Raw genomic sequence first — 24,714 nt, 5'->3', positions numbered from 1 at the left:
ACCATATCGTGAGCCAACAAATCCATTGTTTGTCTGTTTTGCAAATTTTGAAATTTTGGGATTTGATTGATTATATCATAATACAAATTATGTTCAAAGTACAAAATAAACTTCTACCACAACATGTCCAGGACTTCTTTAAAATGAGAGAGCCCAGTTATAATCTACGAGGTACATTGTTATTTCAGAAATCAAAGATTCAAACTACCATAAAAAGTCATTGTTTGCATTAAAGGTGTTAACACTTGGAATAATTGTCCAGAAAACATAAAATCACTTGTTACTTTGGTTGGATTTAAAAGGCTGATTGCTCACTAGGTTTATTGATTTTTGTCTTGTTTTGGTGTATTGCTGCTGGCACATTTGTGCTTTGAAATTGTAGTTCAGGGATCAAGTTACACTTGTATTAGATAGTATATGTTCAGTTTTATATTCATATGTACAATTTTTACTTTTGGTTAAAGGGGTAGGCATTTATAAGCTTTTGCTTCTGCCTACACCCTTCCGGGCGCATGGGTGCATTGTAAGATTTATTTTCTCTTTTTTTCTTTATACATTTTGTTGTTTTGAATCTGTGTGCTGAAATAAATTAATTCATTCAAAATATTAAAACACTGAAAATAAATGGCATGCCTGATGTGTTGTGAGCATGCTTTTGATATTCAAACGTCCTGCCCATACCATCATTTGCATATTGTGTCCTCCCAAGTTGGGATGATCAAGTGACACCGCTATGGTTAAAAAAAGATTTCAATAACAAATGTGTTATTGTTACTGGTGCTGAGAGGGCAAATACTGTTTTCACAAGAGTCAGAAGGACAGAAGTGGTAGCAGAACAAAGAGTGAGACAGAGAGAGATGGGTATAAAAACAAGGTGGTAACCGCATCACAGAGACAGATGGAGAGATTTTATTGTGTGCCAACTGCATAAAGAAGAAAAACAACAAATTGCATGTGTTTGGACACGAGGCCTGAGCAGCAATTGCGGGATTTAATGAAAAGATCCATGCAAACAGTGTTGTGAAAGCGAGAGAGTGCGGTGGGGGTAGGGTTGGGGGGCAAGTCAGAACAGAAATGTGTGCATGTCAGGGTGAGAGACAGAGAAAAAATAACTCAGACAGCAGGGAACGAAAGAGTCTTCAGAGAGGACAGTGATAAAGAGACAATAAGAGACAAAACAAAAGCGATAGAAAGCGAAATGGAGCTAAATGCTTATAGGTCCCAGATGTCTGGGGGTAATTGTGCAGAGGGATTGCTCTGCAGACATCTGGCTGTGGGAAGCTCAGTATCCCCCCTTTCTTTCTCTCTCTCTCTCTCACACACACACACACACACGCACACACACACACAGACTCATCTGAGGAGCTGCACTTAATCCCATTGGATGCATTGCTTGAAGCATGCCAACTGGGTTAATTTAAATCACTTCAGGTTTCGCCGCTGTCACAAATCATCAAAAGGAAGAGGCTCTTTTAAGAGACTGTGCGGCCCTAACCTTTAAAATAATTTCAAATTCAACAGTTACAACATTTGCTTTTCCCCATGCTGGCAACAGCGTATGGCTTGTATGGAAAAGATGTAGCTGAGTGGGTTACTTCATCCATCCCAGGCAGCATGTGTAAATAGTAACTCATAGATGACAAATGCTCTCATCTTGTTAATCAGAAGAATAAAAGAACATATGATGATATACTTACCTCCGTGTCCTCGTCCTTTTGAGATCAACAGATGCCTGGGAAGGTCTTCAGGAGTCATGATGTTACCGGACAGTGGTGTTTTGAAATGCTGATATACATTTGCAGGAGAATGAATTATAAACTATTTTGGGTCCTGGTGCCTGGATACTGTTGTGTATCCAAATGGCTTTCCCCCAACCTTTTCAAAATGTGTGCCATTCTCAGATGGAAGTCAGCAGCAGAGTTACTCCCATGAACTGCAGATACAAAACTCGTATTTTATGTTGTTGAAGTTTGTGAGGTATTGTTTGGAACATGGAGTGCCAATCTCACCACCAACACTCCAAAAAAGGCGCCTTTCTAGGCTGGCTTCACCACCTATCTTCAGTCCTGGATGGATTAAAAAAAAACGGCAAGCCCAGGGACTATATCACTGACATTTTAATAATTCCAAAATTTGAGGACCTACATACAACTCATGAACAGGCTTGGGGAGTAACGGAATACATGTAACGGCGTTACGTAATTAGGATACAAAAAAAAGGTAACTGTATTCCGCTACAGTTACAGAAAAAAGATGTATTCAGATTACAGGTATATTTAGTAAAAATGGGGATTAGTTCGCAGGATTACAATTTTAATGCATTTTATGATATTATTTGTATATAATATATTTTGTTTCTTTGAAATGAAAACGTGGACAGCATGACCTCTCCTAACCGGGCAAAATATTGATGAAGTACTCGGATGTTAATGCATTTTCAAAGGAGATTCGTGACTGAACACACTCAGAAAAATGCTCGCAAAATACGTGTTAAAAAATGCCATTTTGATCTGGATATCGAGCCAGTAAAATTAAATGACATTAAATTATGTCATGAAAGTATTCAACTTACTCTGACACACACACATTCCTAAATATTAGTGTTGAAAGTTACACGGATCTGCACTGTTCAAGCTGCTGAGCTGAGGCATCCTGCTGCAGCAGCTGTTCAACACAGCGCGGCTCATAAAACCATTACAATATATATATATATATATATATATATATATATATATATATATATATATATATATATATATTTTTTTTTTTTTTTTTTTTTTTTTTTACGCAATTATCCTTTATTGACTGAGTTTCATTCATGAAGTCAGTGGTGTGGGTACACATCTCTATGTGTGGGTGTGACTGTGAGCAGCACAGCGCAGGTCATTATAATCTCATTATTTTAAGGTGCCAATTAAAAAAAAAAATTCCCAGTCTTATCGAACAATTTTAATCACTAACGACAAGTATTTTAACTAGACATTGGTCTAGCAGTGGAAAATATCAACTAGACATAAGTGAAGAGTTAATGGTCCATGTCATCGGGCGACACAGGTACAGCAGGAAACATACAGCTGTTTATCATCAAAATATCACGGACAAAGTGACAAAAAGAACCAAAACCACTTACTTATGGAAGGAAATATTGTCTCCCTTGTTCCTCCGTTTGTGGCTTTGCCAACATGTGCCGCTTTCCAGCATATTCCACCTGTTTCTTGAACTTCTATGCACGCAAATCACTAACTTGCCCGGAATTAAAATGGCGACCACGCCTCCTTACTGACAGTATTTACTTAATGGTTTTCATTATGCTTTTGTTCTTATTTTGAAAGTTCAATAAGTGGACTGATATGTTAAACATGGTGCGAATGCCATGTGAAAGACTAAAGTAAGATAATTTTAAGTTTACTGAACCCTTGTTTTGTATATTGTTCTGCAAGCCACTTTTAATTACAAATTTATCCGCACACCACCTGAGTTTTCATTATCCTTCATTTGTTTGACTTTTTTTTTTTTGAAAATTTAGCAGGTGAACAATGGGTGTGTTTAGAACAATATTGTGGCACTCTTAATTCATAATGTGAAGTAAAACAGAGCATGCCATGTAAAAGAGTTTTATCTTTGCTTAATAAACTGTACTATGTAGTCAAGAGTATTTATATTTAGCATATTTGATATTGGAGTAATCCAGAAGTAATTGAAAGCAATCAAATTACATTACTTTAATATTATGGTACTTGGATTACATTACTGACTACATTTTTCAACAGAAAATCGGAATACATTTTTAAAGTAACCCTCCCAACCCTGCTCATGAAACATGCAAGAGTCTCAATCTTGAGTGGAAAAGTAATCAAATGCCACATTATTTAAAAGAAAAATGAAGACAAGGGCCAAAGGTACTGGTAAGTGGGACAACTTCAGTTCTTTTATTCATAGATTAATTAAATGCACAGTGTCTCTCACTTTCCTCCCTCTGCCACATTAAATAGTTTTCTCAGTCATACTGCCTCACTCTGACCATCTCACCCTACTTTTCCAGGCTATATCCGCCTTTCCTGAGGCAAGCCTCCTCTGTCCATATGTTCAACTGTCCTTTCCAGCCCAAACCTCCTCTTTTTCTCCCTTTAAGGATCACTTCAGGTCACTGGATATCTGACAAAGTGGTATCTTAACAGGTTGTGGTGAGGCTCCCCAAGGCTCATTTCCCACAAGGTTAGAGAACAACTAATATACACTGTTTGCACAAGTCAGCCCCACTGCAGGTACAGACAATTTTTAATTTTCATGCAGGCAGAGCTGACCACAGACTCGTTTCACAATAAGCTTTACACAACAGTAGTGAGACCAGCAAAGAAGTGGATGGCAAATGGAATATAGGCAAAAATGTTGGATGTGTGTGGTTAAGAACTGGATAAAATAAGAAATGACAAACAGATGCATTACAAATTAGGAAAGATATCGAAGAAAGTTGATTGAGGTGGTTTGGACATGTAATCAGAAATGTAAATCAAGATTGGAAGCATGTGCTAAAATCAAATTTATTAATTTATATAGTGCCAATTCACAATAAAATCGCCTCAAAGAACTTCACACAACACAATATGAAAAACACAATAAAAAGAACTAAAAGATTAAAACATGATTTAAAAAAGCAACCCATAAAACAACTACAAATAATAATAAAATATATATAATACACATAACATGCTAATGATGTTGTATGGCTGGGGGGCCTGGCTGCCTTTTTGTTTCTGTCTTTTGTTTTTCCTTCCAGGTGGCTTGCATTTGGGACTGAGTGGCTATGTTGCTGAGGTTATCAGGACCTCACCCTGATCACCTGTGGCTCGTCAGGACTCACAGCTGAGGTGCATCTATATGGAGTGGAACATGGTGGCATTTAAGACTGGAGTATACAGTGTGTATTTGCCAGAGACTCGACCTTGTGACCAGACGGGTGAGATCGTCGTCTCGGGAGCCATCTCATCATCAGTGGATGCAGAGAACGTCCAGGGTTTGATGCACGGTCTGTGAAAGAGGAGGGGGTGAGGTCTCACGCTCGTCAGCACACTTCCTGAGGTACGTTAGATTTTGTGACTAACGTTTATACAGTCAGTAAATGTGGTGTCCCTCACACCTTATTATATTGAGCTGTACGTTAGTCATGTATCGGCTTCCACTGCAGTGGAGTTTTGTGAACTGGATGTTCCATGCCTGCAGGTTGGGAAGCTGATTAGTAATTAAGCCAGGAAGTGTTTGCTGTTTATGTACACCTTTGAGTGGTCTCTCTGTGTGTAGAGTGTGGACTCACATAATGGTTCCTTCTTTCACAGACTCGGTTTGTTGCGGCCACCTGGGGGGTGTCGGCGGGGTCCTTGGGTCCGAACAGCTTCTGGCTCCGGACCGTTAGCGCTGCTGGGAGCGCACCGTATCACCACCACGCCAGACTGCACTTTCTTTTGTTGTTTTTTATATCACTGTTATGTATTAAATTCAGTTAGCCTTTGTACCGTGCTCTGCTTATTTTATACTGGGTCCTTCAAACGCTGGTCGGTTCTCCGAGCTGCATCCGACACATAACAAATGATAAAACTAGGAAAACAGGTGGGTCTTGATTTAAAAGTCTCCACAGTGTCTGATTGTCTTATGTGCCCCGGGAGCACATGCCACAGGGCAGGGGCACGATAAGAAAAAGCCCTGTGACTGGCAGACTTTTATTTACCCTGGGAACACAGAGCAGTCCCATACCCTGCGAATGCAGGGCACGAGCCGGCATGTAGGGCTCAACCAGGTCAGCCAGGTAGGGAGGTGCCAGTCCGTGAACAATTTTATAGGCCGGCAACAGAACCTTAAAATCCGATCTTGCAGAGATGGGAAGCCAGTGAAGGAATGCCAAAATGGGCATAATATGATCAAACTTTCTGCTTTGTGTCAAGAGTCTGGCAGCAGCATTTTGAACCAGTTGAAGACTCCTAGCGCTGGAATGTGGTAAACCAGAAAACAAAGCATTGCAAGAGTCCAGTCTAGAAGAGACAAATGCATGTATCAAAATCTCAGCATCAGCCCCAGACAGGATGGAATGAATCTTTGCTATATTTCACAGATGGAAGAAAGCAGTCCTTGTAATGTCTCTAATGTGGAGGTCAAAGGACAATGTAGGATCAAAAATTACCCCAAGGTTCCTCACTTTGTCCATATGATGTATAACACACGAACCTAGGCTAAGCGCTAGGTGGTTAAATTGATGCGATGCCTCACTGGGCCAAAAACCATCATTTCAGTCTTATCAGAGTGTAACAGGAGGAAGTTACTAGACATCTAAGTTCTCACTGATGCAAGGCAATTTTATAAAGATTTTATGTAAATGAGATTATCAGCAGTTATCGGAATGTACAATTGAGTATCATCAGCGTGCTAGCATGCTTCATTCAGTTATCTACAGTCCTTGACCCCACTGTACCATTCCGCCTTGAGATTCATCACCCACCACTGTGAGTTGAACGCCAAAGCTGGCATGCCCTTTGTCTTTTATTCACATGGGATGATTCTGGTTTACAAAACTCTTATTGGTCTGGTCCCAACCTATTTATCGAGTTTACTTCAGAGATGTGAAAGCCGTTATGCTCTGCACTCGAATGACATGAAAATTCCTTAAGGTATATCTTATATATTATATTCCAGTTCTAAGGTGGAACTATGCCAGTATACAAAGGTATATCTAAAAAGGAAGAGTAAAATAGGAGAGTAGAAAAGAGTAGAGTAGAGCCACTTAGGTGCCTGGTCTTGAGAACCAGGGATGGTAGGTTAAAAAGCTTTTTTTATCCCATGGGAACTCTCCCTACCCACCCAAGCAGCTCAAGAAAAAGGTATATATAATAAGTAATAAGACATAAGAAGGATAAGACATCACGGGAGAAGATTGTTATCAAACACAAAGGAACCAACTATTTTGTAAGCTACGATGAACGTTGCTAAGGCCGGCTAGATAAGCTAACGTTAGCTGTTAGGTATAACTAATTGTACCCAACTCCTCAAATATTTACTTAAATATAATATTAAAAGGCGGGAACAAGAAAAAGTAAAGCGTGTAGAAATGTATATGGAGACATAAGTACATATATTTGCAGAAAAGAGGAAAAACGGCGTTTTAATCACCAAACTTGCAGCTGCTAGCATTACACATCTTGTTTCTTCTTCTTCTTCCGTCTTTGTGTTCCTTGCGTCTGCACTGAAGCATTTAATTGTTCAGCTCCCTCTGATTGGAACGTTCTCCAATGGGATTCTTTTGCAAAATTCTGATGTTTCTAAAACTAAAACTGCCTCAAACTTTCACTATGTGCAATGTTATGACCAAGTTGATTGTACTTTATTCATCACCAATGTTCTCATGTTGATGGTAACCTATCCTGTACAACTTGTGCTGTTGCTTTTCTTGGTCAGGTCAACATTGTAAAAGAAGTTTCGATAGAATTCTACCTGGTTAAATAAGTTGTTGTAATTATTCTGGAGCAGCCCTCGGACCTTGATGGCAACAAAATCGACTTATTTGCAGGTTTTACTAGTGTTTCTCTTTCTCTCTCTCTCACTCACACACACAGAAAGAGAAGGCAAAGGTTGGAGGATGGCAGATTGAAAGCACAGCACCTATTTCCATGCATTCATGACTCCAGGTCTACAGGACCTGATAAACACATATGCATTAAAAAAAAAAATGTGTGTGTGGAGGGTGTAAAGTAGGTGTCCATTGAAAATGTTTTGTGTTTAATATTCTTCACAGAACAGGAGCCAAGGCCAATGAGTCTGAGGTTGAAAAAACATTTATTCATATAATTTCTCCTTTTAAGTGAGTACTGAAAATGGATCTCACATACCAACATATCATATGTATATGTTCTTGTGATCATTTGACTGATCCTGTTTGTTCAGGGTTGCCACAGCAGATCCAGATTTGGTCAAGGTTTTACACTAGATGCATTTCCTGAAACAAATCCATTTTTACCTGGAGAAGCAGATACAATACCTGATTCTTACAAGGACACATTCTGTTTAGCTTCTGAAACTTGACAGAATATATACAGTGAGGAAAATAAGTATTTGAACACCCTGCAGTTTTGCAAGTTCTCCCACTTAGAAATCATGGAGGGGTCTGACATTTTCATCTTAGGTGCAGGTCCATTGTGAGAGACATAATCTAAAAAAAAAAAAAAAAAAAAAAAATCTGGAAATCACAATGTATGATTTTTTATTTTTATTTTTTTTTGTAATAATTTATTTGTATGTTACTACTGCAAATACGTATTTGATCCCCTACCAACCAGCAAGAATTCTGGCTCACACAGACCTGTTAATTTTTCTTTAAGAGGCCATCTTATTCTGCACTCTTTACCTGTATTAATTGCACCTGTTTGAACTTGTTACCTGTATAAAAGACACCTGTTCACACACTCAATCAATCACACTCCAACCTGTCCACCATAGCCAAGACCAAAGAGCTGTCTAAGGACACCAGGGACAAAACTGTAGACCTGCACAAAGCTGGGATGGACTACAGGACAACAGGCAAGCAGCTTGGTAGAAGACAAGAACTGTTATGATTATTTATTAGAAAGTGGAAGAAACACAAGATGACTGTCAATCTCCCTCGGTCTGGGATTCCATGCAAGATCTCACTTTGTGGGGTAAGGATGATTCTGAGAAAGCTCAGAAATACACAGGAGGACCTGGTCAATGACCTGAAGAGAGCTGGGACCACAGTCACAAATATTACATTAGTAACACATGATGCTGTCATGGTTTAAAATCCTGCAGGGCAGCAAGGTCCCCCTACTCAAGCCAGCACATGTCCAGGCCCATTTGAAGTTCACCAGTGACCATCTGGATGATCCAGAGGAGGCATGGGAGAAGGTCATGTGGTCAGATGAGACCTGAATAGAACTTTTTGGAATCAACTCCACTTACCATGTTTAGAGGATGAGAACAACCCCAAGAAAACCATCCCAACTGTGAAGCATGGGGGTGGGAACATCATACTCTGGGGGTGCACTTCTGCAAAGGGGACAAGACTGCACCGTATTGAAGGGAGGATGGATGGTGTCATGTATTGTGAGATTTTGGCAAACAACCTCCTTCCCTCAGTAAGAGCATTGAAGATGGGTCGTGGCTGGTTCTTCCAGCATGACAATGACCCCAAACACATAGCCAGGCCAACTAAGGAGGGGCTCCGTAAAAAGCATTTCAAGGTCCTGGAGTGGCCTGGCCAGTCTCCAGACCTGAACTCAATAGAAAATCCTTGGAGCGAGCTGAAACTCGAAACCTGAAAGATCTAAAGATCTGTATGGAGGAGTGGACCAAAATTCCTGCTGCAGTGTGTGCACACCTGGTGAAAAACTACAGGAAACGTTTGACCCCTGTAATTGCAAACAAAGGCTACTGTACCAAATATTAACGTTGATTTTCACAGGTGTTCAAATACTTATTTGCAGCAGTAACATACAAATAAATTATTAAAAAATCCTACATTGTGATTTCCCGATTATTTTTTTTTTTGTTTTTTTTTAGATTATGTCTCTCACAGTGGACATGTACCTAATATGAAAATTTCAGACCCCTCGATGATTTCTAAGTGGGAGAACTTGCAAAATTGCATGGTGTTCAAATACTTATTTTCCTCACTGTATATTAGAGTGTTGCCAGTGGGGATCAACAGGTGCAATAATGCTCATGTGTATGAGTATTATAATTTTATTTACAGCATAAATTTTGATTGTATTGCCAATATCATGGGCAGCACGGTGGGTTAGTGGTTAGCACTGTTGTCTCACAGCGATTCCCACCTGTGGAGTTTGCGTGTTCTTCCCATGTTTATGTAGGTTCTCTGTGGGTGCTCTGGCTTCTTTCCACATCCAAAGAGATGCAGGTTAGGTGGATTGGAGACTTTAAATGGTCCATAGGTGTGCGTGCAGGTGTGAATGTATTTATTTGTCTATATGTGGCCCTGCGACAGACTGGTGTCCTGTCCAGGGTCTTCCCCGCCTCTCACTCTATTACTGCTGGGATAGACTCCAGCCCCCTGCGACCCTTAATTGGACTAAGTGGTTGAAGATGAGAGTGTGTGTGTGTGTGTGTGTGTGTGTGTGTGTGTGTGTGTGTGTGTGTGTGTGTGTGTGTGTGTGTGTGTGTGTGTGTGTGTGGACTACAATGGAATTCTTTTCACTTTCTTGTGTCATCCATGTATTTTTAATGTATTTACAACTATGTGCTTACATTGAACTTATTAAATAAAATCATGCACACTTACAATATATAGATGATTTACCACCCACTGCTGGAATGATGTGTGTGTGTGAGTCCAGAATGACATTATCAACATCCATTGTGTGTTGTTAGCTAATATCTGTCACTTCTACAAAAATTACGTTTTGACAGCATTCTTCCTTAACCCAAAATACATAAGCAAACGTCAGCTCTCCACATTTTGTCCTTCATCAAAGTTATGCATCCACATGCATGCATAGCTTTTTGTCTTTCCTGCATTCTGCCGCAAGCAGGTGCTTTTCTTTTACACACCCACAAACAGAGATGGTGGCGGAAGACATCAAACGCAGTACACTTTACACTTATGCTAATGTCAACATGACACTTAACTCACTCATGGTAACAGCAAAAGGGTAGTTAGCTAAACTGACTAAACCCATTGAACTACAAAACAAAATGAATCCATAATGCTAACAACACTGTTAAGATAACATGAACCACAATAACATCTAAAACCCCAAAATCCTGAACCTCCATGGTGCACTGCAACACAATGTAAATTGTTCACTGTTGTTAGCTAATATCGCTAATTTCTCCAAAAATGATTATTCCTATGAACTTTCCATTTTTGCAGTGCTCATCCTTGACCCAAAATATTTAAGCATACCAAACAGCAAATGTCAGCTCTCCCCAGTTTCTCTGTGATCAAAGCCATACACACACAGAGGCCAGTTAATAGATAGATAGATAGATAGATAGAGAGAGATTTTTTGTTTCATTAAGTCATCCAGAAAAGCTTCAGAAGCTTGATTATGCATGGTACAAATTATTATTATTATTATTATTATTATTATTATTATTATTATTATTTAACATCATAGGCTAGTTTTAACAGTTTAGAGAGTTTGATAATCAAGGGCAGTCACGGTCGATGTCCTTTAAATTCTTTGAACTATGACCTATTTTGCCACACAATGTGATAAGAAAACATCACAGATTGTGCAAAAGAATTCTCATCCAACCTTAGGGCCCCTTCACACAAAACATGATTGAAGCCCACTAGTGCACAAAGGAGGAATTGCATGCCATTCGGGAAAAATCCGAGCTGCCTCCAATGCCTTGTACACCTGTCACTACAAGTATTCGCACACACCAGCGGCTGAAAGAGAGAGAGTGCCCTGTGAGAGCCCATTTGATCCCTCTTGTGGCAGGTGTCGGCCAAATTCTAGGTGACACACATGAACATCCAACACAGCTCTCTTGACCCTTAGAAAATTTGTGGCCATTCACACTGTTGGCACAAAAATAGTCAGCAGACAATCACTTTCGAGCTGAATGTGAAATTTGTCTAAGTGCCCCCATGGGTGTGGCATTGCAAAAGGCAACCCTCAAATGGTGTGTATGTGTATCGCACATGTGCCCCCCCGCCAACACACACACACACACACACACACACACACACACACACACACACACACACACACACACACACACGTGGCATGCAGGGGGAGAGCACACTTGCATGACATGCTGATATGTATTTACAGACATGTTCATATGGGGGCCGGACAGCCATGTCTGAATGCACACAGCCAGGCTGCAGTGGCTGCACACAGCACATGTTGGCAGACCGCTGCATGTGAAATGGACCATCAGATCATGTAGCAGATAATCTGAATGTCACACGTGTCTGGGCCAACATGCGCACCATAGGACCATGACAATATGACAAGCTAACAGTGGCACAAATATGCACTTTCAGTCACATATCACCAAAAACATCCTGTAACAAATGCCATGTTGTCAGTTATTACAGCGCTTTTTTTAATGAAAAAAAATAGGTTCATCTCCTTGTTGATTTTAGGCACTTTCCGCTCTTAGTATTGGGCAGTGATTGTAGTACAGTGGTAAAGTTCCTGTCTGGTAATCTTAACTTTTGGAAATGTAAACTGCAGGTTTGAATCCCGCAAGTGGCATTTATTTTTTTTAACCAGGGTTATTTAGCCACAGCGTTCTGTATTGTGTCCCCTTATATTTACTATTCATATCATCCCAGTGAGTTTCACTAATTATCCAGCTGGTTTTTAATTTATTTTTCTCCACTTCAGGTGTGCAATGTGGTGCAACACATCTCAGCTGCTCGCACTGTGTTCATGTATGCATATGAGCGTGCACAAAACTGTCGCCAAAGTGTTGTGCAGGCCTGTGCAATTGTGCGTCTCTTACGACAGCAGGTGGATGGTTTGTGGTTCCCCATTTCGTGTTTGGTTCATGGATTTTCTTCTGGTTTCTGTGTATTTCATGTTATGTGTGAAGGGGCCCTTAGGAATGCCTACATGATGTTAGTGTGCCATGGCCATATGCATGCAGGTCCCCTCCCAAGATTTCATATATGGTATGTTGGGTTATTCTAGGTATTTAGTAGCTTTTGGTCTGTCGGGCCTGTTGTATCCCACCTCTTCCCCATATTTGCTGGGGCACAATGTAGCCCTCATTTATAAAGAATCTTGTATACACATTCTCAAACAGGTGTAACAATTGTGGGCTGAGTGAGCCACCACTTAGTCAGAACATTCAACAATGACAACACATTGTTGGTCAATGTATTTGCTAGTGACAGCTAAACAGAAGTCTATTTGGTCTTGCAGGCTATATTGTATTTGTACTGCGTAAAGGGCAAAATGTTGAAAGTGATTCAACAAACAGGCTGCTTAATATAATGCAGTCTGTTAGGCAGCAGAACACTGTGTTAACTCAGAGGACGCCAAGCTTCAGTATGTGGCTGCCAGACAATACTGGATGTCTGATAGGAAGCAACGCTATCATGGGACAATCTGTCAGAATGTAAAACATTAATTTAGCCTCCAAGCCAATCAGTATCACCAGATTGTCTTGTTTAAGAGCAGCATTTGGTGTAACATATTGCACAGTAACGCTTCACTGTAATCACATTACATGTGTCTTTACTATCACAAAGATGACAAAGAAAGGATGAATCTTGCGTACATTAAGATGGAATATTCAAGGGAAGATGCATGCTTCCATGGAATAAAAGTCATAAAGTTGGCTGCAAAATGTGTGGATGAAATGAGCTTTATTCATTCCTAAGTCCTTCTGCCTAAATAATTCAAATGGTTGTTAACTACTTTACCTTGCTTTAACACCTGTCTGAAATTAACATACATGTCTGTGTGTTGCCTGCATGTACAAGGTGAAGTTGCGGATCCTGCGGTAAAGTGCTCCATAGGCTTTAACGGCAGTTAATTAAACAGCCATCTCTTAAACATTGTAAAACTGCAAAAATGGAGAAAGACACACAAACAGACTCAGGGAGATAGATAGAGTTCTGTATAACAGTAGAAATTGCACATCAAAGTTTGTCTGTCGGCGGTTTCTGAGTAATGCAAAAGTAACAAGTAATGTACAGTGTAATGTTTTACAAATAATGCATGTTAATGAGTTCAATGGTACGAATATTTCATGAGGTGAAAGATGGAATGTTCCATTCAATGAGGCAAAGTTGAGTTGAATGGGACATTCCAGCTTTCACCAAATAAAATATTCGATCCATTGAAACAATGAAAAAAAAAAATGAATTACTTGTTTTTATATAATGGCTAAAATAGATCTTTGTCATTTGATATTTTATTAATTTATAAACAGAAAAAGGAGGTAGATTTGGTGTTCCACTGGTGTTTTGATGTCACCAGGTCCCACATGAACTTTAAATTGGAGTCCAAAATTGTTCTCAGTCAAGTTGGAAAGTAGTTTGTCCATGATGCCATGCACTGACTTCGTGTACTTCCAAGAAAAAAAAAAAAGTCTTTGTGTCAGTCCAGTGAAAAATCATGTCAGAAATTAGTCCAGCTTTTCATCCTAACAGCTCTTCATGCTTCCAGACGGGTTAAAGCGTAATGGATTTTTATGTGTGTTAGAAGAATTAGCAGCATCAATTAGCTCCTTCAAGTCGTCATCCATCAGCCAAAAAAAGGCCTCTATTTTTAGCTTTACATTGGCCTAGGTAGTGTGAGCGTGCACGGTAGTCAGGATGTGCATTAGGACATTTCATATAGCACCAAAATTGCACGCTAAAAAATAACTATTGCACGGTAAATGAAACACAATGCAGATGATATGAATAATCCATGTCACGTGACATACAAGGCACCAATCAAATGACAAGGATCCATTCAGCTTTTATATAATGAGTTATTTTCCACAGACAGCAAGAACCTGAAGGATGCAGGTGATGGTGTAGTGGTTAAGCAAGAAACCTATGATTACAGCATCCTCAATTCAAAGTTGCTCCCCTTGTCTAGTGAGCGCCTTGCATAGCAGCACTGACATTAGAATGGGTGAATGTGTGGCATCATTGTAAAGCCCTCTGAGCTTCTGATTCAAATGAGAAATCCCTATATAAATGCAGACCATTTAAGGCATTACATTTTTTTAAAGGAAGAGATAAATGTTACTGATATAATAGAAAGTAATATATTTAACAACCTAATCTCCTTGATTTAGTTCTTTATCTCAATTGTGGAGGTTACTTTTTTTGATGGTGTTAGACCAGTTATTAGTTTGTGCATCAGCAAGATATGGCAAAAAGACATAAATAGATTTGAGTACAGTTTGGTGAAGAGGAAGGATTTGGGTCAGTGAAGATGAAGAAGCATTAGATGAAGAATGACAAAAATCAATATGGCATAAAGCCCACTGGTGCAAGTTCTTATGTTCAGATTCTGTACCATGAAGTGCTTGAATGTTTTCGACCCCCCAACCAGAGTAAGTTAGATGAAGGTAAATTCCCCAGACAAAGCTGACACAGACAGGTAGTGTCATTGGGAATCAAAACCAGGTCTACTTCTTGGTAGTCCAACTCCAATGGTCAATGAAAAATTAATTAAATTTTGGTGGAAATCTGCATTGAGACTTGAGTCTTGTATCCTGAAATTAAGATCACCCACTAGTTTAGTGATTAGGAACAAAAGTTCCCTTACCAAAAAGTAGTATATGCAAGTATGTTTCAAGTATACTTCCAGTTTACTTTTTATATACTTATCAGTACTATTTTTTTTGGTAAGGGTTAGGGTGTGCCCCTAATTTGTTTGCTTGTGATTACATAATGAAACCAAGAGAGATACATACAATAGAAACAAACTCCATCAAGAAATCAGAACAGTCATAATCAAATAACATTGTCAAAGTTCAGTAATCAGTATCAAGGATCAACAATTGGTATAGAAGATGTGTCCAGGATGCCATGATTCTCTGTCCAAAGGCATATAATGGTTCAGATCCAGGTAACGACTGAGAGCTCATGAGTTTAAAATAAATCAATAAAATACAATAAGTTCTCTATCCTTGGGTGTATTTGGCTCAGATTCACATAATGTTTCAGGTTATTTTTCGACAGGATGAATGTATTGGAATTTGGTTTGAGAATTAAATTAAAGGGGACTGTGGGGTTTTGTCAAATGTCCATCCATCTATTTTCCATACTTGCATAGTCCATTTATGGGTCACAGAGGGGATGGAGCTTATCCCAGCAGTCATAGGGCGTGAGGTGGGGTACACACTGGACAGGATGCCGGTCTCTCACAGGGCCACATATCGACAGATAAATACATTCACACCTGTACGCACACCTATGGACAATTTAAAGTTTCCAATTCGCCTAAGGGCACGGTCCCACTGGGGAAAGGATTAATTGCACATGAACTGAATACACAAATTATGGGCATTCGTTGTCATCAAATGTCCCAGTATGAATTATGGATATATTAATAATATATAGCAAATATATGATGAACAATCACAGTGGTATAACACATGTAGTGAGGAAACGGATCTGATGCATTGCGATTATCACGGCAGTATTACGGGTGTATTATTAATGCATCGCACACGTGTTTGCACGTGCACGGCATCTACATCACTATTCACACCAACAATACAGCCTCTGGAGCATTTGCTGGACTTGGACAAGTTGATTGGAGTAAAGAAGCAGTGAACAGGGCGAGTGGGGACGTCAGCGGATCGCATCAGAGCGCAGCTCGTCTGAACGATTATAACAACAAGTTAAATGTTATAAACATTGGAATAAATACTGTAACAGCTGCAGACAAGAAGGAAAAAAACATGCAACTGTTTTATCAAGCCTTGACAATGTAAACAAGTCAAATAATTACCTTTTTAGACGGCTCAAAATGCTTTCTGCAGCAGCTTCCTCTGTGATTCAGGAGGTGATTAGAGCTGTTTTCAGCAGCCAATTTGCAGAATAAAATGATTAATCTGCCACTAAATAATTATTTTATATAGGCAGCATCCAGCGCAGAGCGCGTGGCAGCCGGTAGAACAAAGAACAGCGTCCAGCTGTGAACACAGCGCATCTGATTTGCATCCGCCGCAAATCAGATGCAAAGCAGACGTAATAAAAATGCTTTATTCGTGGCCAATCTGTATGCAGTCGCTACAACTTCTTTTAGTTCATGATGTGGACATGATGGGCACGCAAAATATCCATTTTACACACTGTCCCAGTCCGCTGCCAAGCCGCAAATCCCTGTCAGTTGCGGATATCAGCAGATGACGGTAAATATACAGCACATAGATTGAGTATGTTTGTGTATGTATTGAGTATGTATGGAGTGTGTAAGGCGGATGTCATCCACAGCCAAAATTTTGTGCAGCTCAAAAATCCTGGTAACGGAAAAACATGTCTCTTTTTCTTTTTCTTTTCTTTATTCAATGTTTTACCAGGTAAGTCAATTGGGGAACATTTTCTCATTTACAATGACGACCTGGTCAAGAGGCAGCGCAACGACAGAAGAGAAACACAGAGATTCATTCAAACATACAGTAAAACAACTGCAAAAACAACAACAATGAAACAGAAAATGTTAAGAATTAAGATATACATTATTAAAAACATATGCAATGGTCCTGTAAAATATTAGAAATTGAGTTTTTAAAAATAGATAGGGGTAAAAACAAACTAAGCTTTAGAGACTGTTGTAAATTATTCCAGTCACTTGCTGCACAAAACTGGAAAGAGGAGCGACCAAAGACTGTGCCTATCTGCCTCTGGAGATAATTGCAGACGTGTGCGGGTGTCAGTGGACTCATACAAGCATGTTTCACGCATATTGCGGACGTTAAGCGAAATATGAGCCAATTTTGTGGGCAATCCATACGCAAATCCTCCTAAACACCAGTGGGACCGGGCCCTAACCTGCATGTCTTTGGATGTGGGAGGAAGGTGGAACACCCGGAGGTAACCCACTCAAACATGGGGAGAGCATGCAAACTCCACACAGAAAGGTTATTGATGGGACTCAACCCCATGACCTTCTTCTACAGGACCTGTACATTTCCAGGGCCCTGAGGTGGACAAGGAAGACAGTGGCCAATACCCTCTCACCTAGGACACAAACGTTTTGTCACCCTCCCCTCTGGCAAATGGCTGAGGTCCATCAGGACTAAAATCTTAAGACAAAAACAGCTTCTTTCCATCTGCAGCTAGACTTACAAATAATGCCAGAGACCTCCATTTATCTTGCACCCCCCCCCCCCCAACTCACACAAAGTACAGATTGATCATTCCTGTACTGAAAGGTGCTATACATCTGCATGCCTTGCACAGCCCCATTCCACTATGTTATATTTATTTGACAGTAAACATAGTTTTGTCCATTCATCTATTTGACACCTTCATTTCTTACAGAGGTATTTTGTCCTTTTTATTTTTATTTGTTGTTTTTGGATGAATTACTTCTTACAGAAGTATTTTTTTTCTTGTTTATGCACCAATGACACCCGATCAAATTCATTGTATGTGAGAACTTACTTGGCAATGAATTTGACTCCTAGTCCGGCGGCTAAGGGACAAATTCTAGGGGAATCATGCACTTTTTTACAAAAGTGCCAAAACTTTATCAGAGGTACTTTATAGTGTCCTGAAGTATATAAGATCGGGAGACATTGAATCCATAAACGTCTACACTGTAAAAACTTGGGTTTAAGAGAATAACCATTTTTAGCCTTCTACAGCATATAATTCATAACAAACTCTTATCCAAATGTCTATTTAAGTTTATAATATAAACTTGAATGTTATGAAAAATGTATTAAGGCTAAGTAGGGATGCTTTGAAGTGACTAAATATTGTATAACTCATTGTGAATATCAATATACCTATGTAATATAGCTGTTTGCGAGCATAGGGCAAAGGAAAGATGCTACTCATGAACTCTAACATATTTACACTCTAAAATAACAACAGTGTTTGAACGGAAAGAAATGCTTTTTTATTAATTACAAGAAATCAATTTTGTTTTTATGGCCATAACTATTTAGTTTACAATTTAAAACACTCAGTTTACCTCGTGCTATATCTTCCATAACATAAAATCATGACTCTATATTTAATTTACTTAAAGTGACAGAAAGCTGGTACATGCATAGAAAAAGAAAGTATGCTACAAATGGACTTAAGGGTGATTCTTAGACTATGGGCACTTATTATGTCCTTTGATCATATTATGAAAAACAGAAAAAAGGGGAAATTTCACACTTTTATAGTTATCTTTACAATGAAAGTGTGTTAAGAAATTTGTTCTAGTAGTCTATGATGACTTTTTCACCTTTTTTCAGCATCATTATATGCAAATATTGCCGTTTTGTGCTTGTCCCACTCCCAGACTTTTGATCTTCAATGATAAAAATGAATGGTAAAGAAACGTTTTTTTCTAATGTTTTAAAATATCTCTGAATAAAATATCAGTAAAATATTCAAAACATAACTGGGGTATTCAATGTCATACAACTGTTGTGATTTTTTTAAACAAAATGTAGTCGTCCCACACTATTGCTGTAATTTCCACCACAACACTGTAATGTCCCTTTAAACAGTTTGTATGAAAGATTGTTTGGGTAGGTTCTATAGAGATAAACAGTGACATCAGAGCACATGTACGCCAAATCACAACAAACAGTTGCCCCAAGGTGCTTTATATTGTAAGGCAGTGGTGTGGTGGAAATTACATTTACAAGGCCAGTAGTGCCCGTAGTTAAAGAATCACCCTTAAACATAGTTTACACTCTTAAAAAATAATGGTAAATTAATGTTACAATTTAAGAACACTGTAGTTCTATAACAGTTACTTCTATAACTTAGATTCTGCATGACTATTTATGTTCAAATCCAGTAACAAAAAAACTGTAGCACACTACTAGAAAGAGTAAACATTTAAACATCTTCACCACCATCATTATGTTGTTTTGTTGCAGTTTTTATAGATATTATTATTGTTATTATTATTGTTGTTGTCATTATTATTTTATTTTATTGGTATTAAGACAATTATCACCATATTTCTTTAACTGAAAACATTGTAAATACCTGGTTGGCAAACTTCCTAGATATGCACAAATGTTTCATGAATATTTTTAATGAACTACTCTCTACAGCTTTCATGCTAGGAAGATCACAGTGACCTAATTTTATGTCTCAGAGGGCCTGTTAAAGATCCCTACAGGCCTGAAATGAGTCCTGTACCTCTTTCCATTTTGAAACATACCACCCTACTAATGTATAAGGATGTATGATGACGTATGACGCCACACGACGGACGATACATGATCACATAAGCTCAGTATAGCTTTGCACTAGTTGCAGTAGCCATTCTATACAGCTTAACAATGTCCAATCTTGATCACTGGGCCCCTACATAATAACCATATGATCGTATTGTCATATGAATAGCAAAATATACACTGTATTATAACCATCCAAACACCCTTTTAAAAAGGCAGGACACAGGGCTAAAATCAAATGTCTCCTGCTTTGACATGACTTAATATAACCTAAAGAGTCCCTGGACAAAGTTTGGCACTTTTTTTAAAAAAAGTGCACAATTCTATCCCTTAACTGCTGGACTATCTGCCGTGTTGCCCATCTGAAGACCAAGTTGATTCATTTCTGCTGCCTGGGTTCTGGCAAATGTGTGGTTTCTGTTTTATTAGATTTATTTTTTGATTGCTTACTTACATTTCATTCACAGAGTATGATTCGAAGAAAGCCCAAAAGAATGACTAAAGAGTTGTTTTTTCTTTTTTTTGACAGTTACAATTTAAATAAGAAAAACCCAACCAAAAATGCCTTTTCTGAAACAATGCTCCAGTTTGTCTGAATAATAATAATGATTTTTTTTTCTTTTACATAACATTGTGTGTACATATATATATATATATATATTTTTTTTTTTTTTTTTTTTTTCTTAAGACATAGAAACAATGAAAATCTCATTAAAACGTCTGTTAGCTTTCTATGGCTGGACAGCACATGGGCAGCTTTTAGCCTTGTAGGATTGAGGGCAGGAGTGGCCCTCAGCGCTTAAGCACTCCCAAAATCCCAGACTAATTTCTCTCCTGTAAATGCATGTCACTGAGTATTTAGATTACACTTCTCTAACTTTGTAAAAAAAAAATAATAATAATAATAAAAAAAAAATACTGGTAAGGTCTCTTGGAGGAGAAAATTGGAAAATATTTAACATACAGAAGTGAGGGAGAAAAAAATGTGCTGTGCGATAATGATGCAGTTAATATGAGTTATTGCTGTGCCCTTTGCTTCACTACACTTTTGATTTCATAGTTTGCACATAGTGTACTCCACTGCTCCCTGTCTTTGCTTCATGCACACTTATAGATGTGTCAAAAATAAAATTCAGAGCTCAGATCTTAACAGGAGAGGAAAATATGTATTTTTGCAGGACAGCTCAAACCTCAATTAACACAGCAGGATAGCTTTTCCAATATTTTCTCATCTTTAAAAATAAACCACTTTACCTACTGTCAGTGTTTTCTCTTTTCCTTTTGTGTCAAGAGTCTCTAAATGAATGGAGCTATAAAACATTCATAATTCCTGCTGTGTTTTAACTTTGAAATGGTTAATTGATGTCAATTATCTCTCTATGAGTTATCAACTGGTGTCAATCATGCTACATGCTCCACCTACCAGTGCAACCCCGCATCAACCACTCTATTTGAGGTCCAACAAATTGTGAAATCTGAATTTCCTCTAACAAAACATTCCAGCAAACACAAACAAATAGGTAAAAATAAAGTTGTTTGGAATTCTAGTGTAATTGCAATATAATATTTCAAGTAGGAGTTGGAAATTGATTCCAGTTCGCAAAGTATTTTTGTGTATGTATTTTTTTCCTCCTTTTTTAGATTAGAAAAAAAATATCTTAGAAGACTGACAAAGATGTAAATGCCCATGAAATTAAAATAACATTAATGCTAATCCATCCATTTTCTGTACCCACTTAAGGCAATTAAGTGCCACGTGGGGATTGGAGCCTTTCCCAGCAGTCATGGGAAGTGACACCCGTGATACACCCTGAACAGGACGCAAAACTGTCACAGGGCCAATGTTAATGCCAATGAAATTTAAAATAACAAAAGTAGCTAAACATGAAGACATTCACAATTAGAAAATAAATACAAGGACAGCTGAACATAAAAATAACTAAATAAAGATTGCAAACCGAGATCTTTTGGGGGCCCCATAAGATCACTCATCACTCACTCACTCGTCTTCATTGCTTTTCCGGGTTCGGATCCTAGGGGCAAAGGCTCCATCGGGGGACCCCAGACTTCCCTTTCCCATGCCACATTGACCACCTCTGACTGGTGGATCCCAAGGCATTCCCAGGCCAGTGTGGAGATATAATCTCTCCACCTAGTCCTGGGTCTTCCCTGGGTCTCCTCCCAGATGGACGTGCCTGGAACACCTCCCTTGGGAGGCACCCAGGAGGCATCCTTACCACAAGCCCGAACCACCTCAGCTGGCTCCTTTCAACGCAAAGGAGCAGCGACTCTACTCCAAGTTCCAGACCAATTACGAACTTGGACAGTGTCTGGGATGGAAACTCTCTAGTTTGCCTCAGTATGTTTTGCAGTAGCTATGTCTCTTGTTGACTTAGTGAGGGGTGTCCTGTATGTCTTCATCCATGTAATGCATCAGAGTTCCCAAGGGTGTTGCAGGGTTCCGGTTGCACAAAAGTGTGATATGTTATTGGCATAACACAGCATGGAGATTTATTCTGTGGAGCTTGTTTCCTCCACACCAGGCTAAGTGTAAATATGTACAGTAGTGTTCAGAATAATAGTAGTGCTTTGTGACTAAAAAGATTAATCCAGGTTTTGAGTATATTTCTTATTGTTACATGGGAAACAAGGTACCAGTAGATTCAGTAGATGATTAATAATAGATAGATTGTTTAATAATAGTAGATAAATAATTAATTAATTCCATCATGGTTTATTCATGGTCAAGCTCAAAACCTTTCATTCACCCCTCATATTTGTGTGAGCAGTTATGAATTTTAACAACAACCGCTTGAGGTCAAGACTCAGTGACTCCCACCTGCATGATATTTTACTCGCCTCAAATGCTGCTCTTGAACCAGACCAGGATACTGAAATCCAGATGTCAGGATCATCAGGCTCTTCAAATGTAATTGCTGCCAAAGGTGCATCAACAAAGCACTGAGCAAATACTTACGTACATGTGATTTCTTAGTTTTTATTATTACTATTAATAAATTTGCAAAGAGTTAAAAAAAACATGTTGTCATTATGGGGTGTTGTGAGCAAAATTTTGAGGAAACTAGAAGCACTCAGAGAGTACAAACTTCCGCCAAGGCCATGGGGTCACTGACGCCATAACATCTACACTCCGTGGAATCATTGAACCTAAAAAAGTCTAACAATGATGTTTGCTCAGTAGTAAAAAAAAGTTTAATCTGCTGTGACTGGATAGCATGTATCCTTAGCGCTTGGCAACACAGTTTATTGCAAATTGCACCTTTCCCAGAAGCTACTGTCATCTGAGCACTGATATTGCATGTGCTTATTTACAAAAACAAATAAGAGACAAAATTCAATTTATTATTCAACTAAACTGCAAATATATGAATGTTTTAACATTTATGAAACACTTCTCTAAACAAGGCCATAAGGTCACTGACCCTAAAGAGATTCCCTCCTTGGCACAGTGATCTATTCAACAATTCAGTGTTACAACCAAAACTATGATACATACACTTTTCTTTCCTTTATATTTGACATCCTTGACCAAGAAAACATACCACTAGAACTTGAAATCACTTTTATATCTTTATTAGTTCAAACGTTATTGTATAAAAACAATTTTTCGGTAATGGCGGTTCTCTTCTGGCTCTAGCTCCATAACATTTGAAGCTACATCAAATCTGATGACACCTTACTGAATCAGTACAGATTCAGCTACAATGTGGTGTTAGTTGTGCATCTCTAGCTTCATTTGTCACCTCACACTGACACATTTTCTATTTTCCCTATATTTTTGCATATTCTGGATCACCAGATCCGGAATCCGGATCCGATCATCACCAAACTTTGTTGTTTGATAGAACATTTGACTATTACACCCTAATTTTTTTCAAGCCTTTCTGCCTTGTTTTTGTGGAGTTAGAAACTAGAATGTCAAAATTCCCCCTATCCCGCAAAGGTGAAGAATCCTTTCAAAAATTCCTGGATCCGGATCGTGATCTGGATCACCACTAAAATTTAATCACTTGTTCCTCTTGTCATTTCCAACCACTCCACAAAATTTCATCTTAATCCGTTCAAAACGTTTTGAGTTATCCTGCTGACAGACAGACAGACAGGCAGACACGACCGAAAACATAACCTCCTTGGGGGGGTAAAAAAAAAAAAACCATTAATTTACCCCATTTTGGAATAAGGTTGAAAAATAATAAAATGTGGAAATACTGAATTGCTGTGAATACTTTCTGGATGCATTGTATGCAAAACGTTTTGCACCCTACCAAGTAGAACCTGCAACTGAATTAATGTATTGCTTTATTTTCAATCCCCATGTAAGGCGACACACTTTTTCCAGTGACACTGCAGTGCCTTAATTCCAGCTTCACAAGGAGTGGACTAAGGCTGGAGTCAGTGCATCAAGAGCTGCCACACACAAAAGTGTCCGTGAAATAGGGTGCATATGTTGTATTCCTGGTGCCAAGCCACTCCTGAACCACAGACTGTCAAAAGTGTCTTTTATATGGTTTAAGGAAAAAAGAATTGGACTCTTGCTCAGTAGTCCAAATTGAGGTTGGTGGGTGAGTTGGGATGGTACAACTCTAGGTCCCACTGCATGGCAACGGGATATTTAAACATTAGACTATTATTTGAAAGGATATGGCACTATAGATAGAAATAAGCATTGTTTTTTTGTTTTTTTGCTGCTCCCATAATCTTATAATCCTGTTCTTAATATTATAGCATGGGACTTCCCCATAATAATGTTGCACAAAAGAATTGAGATGAAACAGTTCATCTAGTGTCAATGAGGGAGACAAAAGAATCTACAGTTTTTGCCGACTGCTTACAGACATTTTGCAA

Source organism: Thalassophryne amazonica, chromosome 1 (assembly GCF_902500255.1).
Source record: "Thalassophryne amazonica chromosome 1, fThaAma1.1, whole genome shotgun sequence".
Taxonomy (NCBI): domain Eukaryota; kingdom Metazoa; phylum Chordata; class Actinopteri; order Batrachoidiformes; family Batrachoididae; genus Thalassophryne; species Thalassophryne amazonica.
The sequence above is the reverse complement of the archived record's forward strand: the minus strand, read 5'-3'. Positions refer to the sequence as shown.